Here is a 6312-nt window from a genome sequence, read left to right on the forward strand (position 1 = left end):
GCTTCTAGTCTTTCCTTGTGCAAATGAGAATAAAGTTGATCCTTCTACAATGTGACAGCCCTTGAGATATTTGTAGACAGCTATTAAGTCTCCTCTCAGTCTTCTCTTTTGCAAACTAAACATTCCCAAATCCTGCAACCTTTCCTCATAAGACAGGGTTTGCAGACCGGTCACCATTCTGGTCGCTCTTTTCTGAACTTGCTCCAGTTTGTTGATGTCTTTTTTAAAATGTGGTGCCCAAGACTGGACACAATATTCCAGATGAGGTCTGACCAAAGAAGAGTAGAGGGAAATAATGACTTCACGTGATCTAGACTGTATGCTTCTGTTAATACATCCTAGAATTGCATTTGCCTTTTTTGCTGCTGCATCACACTGTTGACTCATATTCAGTCTGTGATCTATTAGTATACCCAAGTCTTTTTCACATGTGCTGTCACTTAGCCCTATTCCTCCCATTCTATATATGCTTTTTTCATTTTTATTGCCCAGATGTAGTACTTTGCATTTCTCCCTGTTAAAAACCATTCTGTTAGTTGCTGCCCTCTTCTCCAGTTTATTTAAATCTTTTTGAATCCTCTCTCTCTCTTCTCTAGTATTAGCTATCCCTCCTAGCTTTGTGTCATCAGCAAATTTAATCAGTTTACCCTCAATTCCTTCATCTAAATCGTTGATAAAGATGTTGAACAATACAGGGCCCAGGACAGAGCCCTGTGGTACCCCACTTGAGACATTCTTCCAACTGGATGTGCAGCCATTTACGACCACTCTTTGGGTCCGATCACTAAGCCAGTTATGAATCCACCTAACAGTTGCCTTGTCCATTCCATACTTAGTCATTTTTTCAATAAGGATTGTATGAGATACTTTGTCAAATGTTTTGCTGAAGTCAAGATATACTATATCTACAGCATTTCCTTGATCCACCCAATCAGTGATACCGTCATAGAAGGAAATTAAGTTAGTATGACATGACTTATTAGTTACAAACCCATGCTGACTCTGTTTAATCACTTCATTCTTATCCAGGTATTGACATACATGTTGTTTAATAATTTGTTCAAAGATCTTTCCTGGTATAGAAGTCAGACTCACCGGCCTATAGTTGCCTGGGTCCACCTTCTTCCCCTTTTTGAAGATAGGAACAACATTTGCTCTTCTCCAGTCTTCTGGCACTTCTCCTGTTCTCCAAGAATTTTCAAAGATTATGGAGAGGGGTTCAAAAATTTCTTCTGCTATCTCCTTCAGTACTCTGGGGTGTAATTCATCTGGACCTGGAGACTTGAATTCATTTAGGTTAGCTAAGTGTTTCCTCACTATCTTTCTGTTTATAGATATCCTGGATTCTTCTATTCCCTTAATAGGACAGTGAATAACAGTTGATGTTACATTTCCTTTCTGAGAGAAAACAGATGCAAAATAGGAATTTAAAAGTTCAGCCTTCTCAACATCCTGTCTTACCATTTCATCATTTTCATCCTGTAAAAATCCTATAGCATCTTTGACTTTTCTTTTACTTTTGACATATCCCCCAAATCCTTTATTATTGCTTTTGACATCTCTTGCAAGCCTCAATTCATTTTCAGCTTTAGCTAATCTGATTTGTGTCCTGCAGGTTCTGCAGACAGCATTATATTCTTCTTTAGATATGCCTCCCTCTTTCCATTTTATAAACATTTTTTTCTTCCTTTTTAGCATGTGCTTAAGTTCTGTGTTCATCCATCCTGGTTTCCTTAAATGCTTCCTATTCTTCCCTCTTTTCGGAATTGTTAACAACTGTGCTTTGAGAATTTCATTGTTCAAGATTTCCCATCCTTCCTGGACATTTTTGTCTTTAAGGATATCCAGCCATTGGATCCCTCCAATTCTCTTTCTGAATCCCTTAAAATCTGCCTTTCTGAAATCTAACCTTGACGTCTGAGTCTTCACAGGTCTTCCGCCTCTAGTTATCCAAAATTCTAAAATAGCATGGTCGCTACCTCCTAGGGTCCCAGCCACTTTTACCTCCTCAACCATTTCCTCCCTGTTTATAAGGATTAGATCCAAGGTAGCAGTTCCCCTTGTTTTCTCCCTTACCTTTTGGAAGATAAAGTTGTCAGCAAGAGAGGATAAGAATTTCCTTGACCTGTTAGTTTTGCCTGAGAGAGATTCCCAACAAATGTCTGGATAGTTGAAATCTCCCATGACAACTATGTCATATTTTTTTGAGAACTTGGCCATTTGATGCATAAAGAGTTCATCCATATCTTCAGCTTGCACAGGCGGCCTGTAGTAAATGCCTACAATGGTGTCCTTTCCATTGTTCTGTCCTTGTATTCTTACCCAAACAGTTTCCACAGAACTCCCAGTCTCTGAAGCTTCAATCTCTGTGCAGATATACGCGTTTCTAACATACAATGCGACACCCCCTCCTCGTTTATCAAGTCTGTTTCTTGCAAATAAGTTGTATCCTTCTAGTCTTGTATTCCAATCATGTGTATTGTCCCACCAAGTTTCAGTGATTCCAATGACATCATATTTCTTTTCCTGTGTTAGTAGTTCCAATTCTCCTTGTTTGTTGCCCATGCTTTGTGCATTAGTATAGAAGCATTTTAGTTTGTGATTGGTTTCTCTTTCTCCAATATTTTTATTAATTAGATTCTTTCGTCTTTGTTCTTCCTTTCTACTTCTAATAGCAGAGTTCTCAATAGCATTTGTCAGGTGTATGGCTTTTTCTGGTCTTTTGCTTCCCTTCCCATGTTGTTCTAGTTTAAAGCTCTCCTTACAAGTGTAGCAAGGCGACTTCCAAATACATGCTTTCCAGTCTTCGTAAGGTGCACCCCATCTCTAGCAAGTAGTCCATCGTATAAGTAGTTCACTCCGTGATCCAGAAATCCAAATCGTTGCTGACGGCACCATCGACGTAGCCAGTTGTTCACCTGCAGAATCTTATTCCACCTCCTTGTTCCATGGCCATCCACTGGGAGGATGGAAGAGAAGACCACCTGCGCTCCCAGTTCTTTCACTTTCTTGCCTAAGTCTTCAAAGTCTCTGCAGATGGTTTCCAGGTCGTTTCTTGCGGTGTCATTTGTCCCCACATGTAGTAGCAGGAATGGGTAGTCATCTCTAGGTCTAAAGAGTCCTGATATCCTGTCAGACACATCTTTAATTTTTGCACCTGGAAGACAGCACATTTCTCTTGAAGTTATATCCGGTCTGCAGATAGCGGCCTCTGTTCCTCTCAACAGGGAATCCCCCATGACCACCACTCTCCGTTTCTTCTTCACAACATTTTTTTTTCTCCATCCAGGAGGACTCTGAAGGCGTACTGGATGTGCAGCCATTTATGCAGTCCAACATAAGTACACTGCCACCACCATGTTTCACTGTAATCACTATGCATTTAGAAAAATGCATGGTGCCTACAGTGAAAAATGGTGGTGGCAGTATACTTAAGTAGGGCTGCATGAGTGCTCATGGAGTCAGGGAGCTACATTTCTGTTATGCCAGCCACTTGCATGCCTTCTAAGCGCCACCCTACTCACCGTGTGTTTTGCTCTGCTCCACCCAGTACCTGACCATGGCTTACTTGCATTATGCTGGTTGAGAGTCATGGGGGGGGGCACAGCATAACTCTGCAGGGATTTATATTCACTCTACTGCAGTGATTTGCCTCCCCAGCCTATCACATGCAACCCCATCCTCCATTACTCAAACGCTGGTTCCTGGCCTGCCAGCACCTTGTTTAAGCATATCTCCATATTTTGTATCCAGTTATCGACCCATGATGTTTACCCATTCTGTTTGACTTCTCCATCCCTGACGTCCAGTTTTGTTTTGTGAACCCATACTGCCTGCCCCGACCTCGGACTGTCTGACTACACTTTTGTCTCACCCTCCTGTACCTCGTACCCGCACCTCTGAAAATCCAATTAGCTTCTGCAGTCCTGGGGACTGCCCTGGAGTGGTACCTGGTGTCTACATGCAGCTCAGCCTATACTAACAATCAGAGGCCCTTGTGCAGTCCTGATAGAGACTTAGTCATGCCCTTTCACGGTAAGCCCGGTCCGTGGAGCAGTGGGTTCACACCCACCAGGGGTAAAATTTCATTAATGGTTTTATAAAGTCATAGATGCACTGCTCTGTAGTGAAAGAGAATATGCTACAGTCACTCCGCTCCCTTGGTAGATGTGCACTTTTCCAAAATGACAATGATCCAAAACACACAATCTGTTGTATTGCTGAAGAACAGGGTGAACGTGACTCAGTGTCTCCTGCTCTGTACCCAACCGAACACCTATGGGGAGTTCTGAAGAGACAAGTTGCTCATCACTCTCCATCCAGAATCCAGGCTCTAAAAGAGGTCGTTCTAGAAGAATGGAAAAAGACAGGATGTTGCAATATATCCCTAATTTGTAAGCTCCAGGCCTAAAGACTTAGTGCTTAAAAATTATGGAGGTCTTACAAAATACTAGATATAGTATTTCATGTGGGGTGGATTCATTTTTGCATCAACTAATCTGAGTAAAGCTGAAGATTTTGTAATGAAAGTTACATTATTAACATTTCTTTTGTGTTATGGGTTAAAAAAAGTTTTATGAAACTCAGCCTTGTCAACATTTTGGAAATTGTTCTAGTGTTCAGTGATATATTGATTAAAATCTTACTTTTCAAAAGGGTGTCCTCATTTATGCAGAGGTGTGTGTGTGTGTAAAATTTGATGTAAAAATTAACCCATTATTGACGGAAAAGATGTGAATCTGCTGTTCCATTTGCCATCCATAAATACGAGTTGGGAGTGTTAGTTGTCTGCTTCACATTTATCTTGCCGGTATGAACACTGATAGACAAAAAAATGACAGGCAAACTTTTTCATTTCGAGGGAGCCAGCTAAAAATTCAAGGTTAAATCCTAAAAGCTGCCAAAATCAGAGTGCCCTTTACCCCCCCATTTGAAGCTTTGCAATGTTCTATCTCTGTTGACAGTAAATCATTATCTGTTTTATACTGATAAGAAAAAGTTCTTTTTCAGCTGAAGCTCGAACATATGCTTGTTTTAGGGCTTTCATCCTGTCGATTTTCCTTTACAAGGCAAATATGTGCATTGAACACCTGCACCTACGATTTATAGACTTACTGTAAGTAGATGCATAGTTGACATTGCCTGGGAAGACACGCCACAATATAAATGTGACGACTCCTGGAGTGGACCCTCTGGGTCGTGGCACCAACCTTCCCGGGGCGAGCTGACCTAGTGAGGACCACCCCCTATACAGGGAGTGTCAGGGGCAAGCCCCAGGGGGTGAGGTACCACGACTGCTGGCACCAGGCGGCCGGCTCACAGGAGACACGAGTAAGTGCGTCTGCAGGAACATGTAAAGCGTGGGCACGGGAACACGTGGTGTACAGGACGGTACAGGGTGTACTCGGGAACACAAGGCGTGTACACGGGAGCACGTAAGGCATGCAGCGACTAGTACGTCCGGGTGTGAGCAAAGCAGGATGCGTGCAAAGGAGCATGTCAGAGTACTGAGTTAGGCAGCAGGTGAGCCAGGAGGTGTAACAGAGTACAGGATCAGAGCGTGTGCCAGGAGGCACAACTGAGTATAAGACAGAGCACAGGATCAGAGTGTGCGCCAGGAGGCACAACTGAGCACAAGGCAGAGTGCAGGTTCAGAGCTTGTGCCAAGAGGCACAGCAGAGCACAAGGCAGAGTACAGGTTCAGAGCGTGTGCCAAGAGGCACAATAGAGTACAAGGCAGAGTACAGGTTCAGAGCGTGTGCCAAGAGGCACAACAGAGTACAAGGCAGAGGACCCAAATACAGCGCACAGCCAGGCAGGGACACGGCAGACCAAGCCAGGAATCACAACAATAATCAGGCACCTCCCATAGGAAGAGGTAGCCTGATATAGCTCATGATCACTAGGGCTTCCGGGTCAAGTCCTCCAATACTATAGAGAGGACAGGCCTGGAGACAGAACTGGGAAGAACGCTCGTGCGCACACAGAACATAGTGCACACAAGAACCTAAGCATGAGAGGTGCGCGTGCGCACCCGACTAGACCCCCGGAGCGGCTGCGGCTCCGGAGGAGGTGATGTCGGGACCGAAGTCCCGCCCCCAGGTGAGCGCGGCGTGACAATAAAGATTCCTCGTAACATTATTTATCTTAAGATGTCAGGATGATATGATTAATCTGACGTTTTTGTAAGTAGGTGTTCAAGAGGACCCTTAGGTGTCTCACACTATCCTCAACACCTGCTGTTCTCCACCTGGGATATGATACTAACATCTGCAGACGCCATGTTTTGAAGACCAATAGGACACCTTGACT

Source organism: Dendrobates tinctorius, unplaced genomic scaffold, assembly GCF_039654945.1.
Source record: "Dendrobates tinctorius isolate UK_male_01 unplaced genomic scaffold, ASM3965494v1 ptg000032l, whole genome shotgun sequence".
Taxonomy (NCBI): Eukaryota; Metazoa; Chordata; class Amphibia; order Anura; family Dendrobatidae; genus Dendrobates; species Dendrobates tinctorius.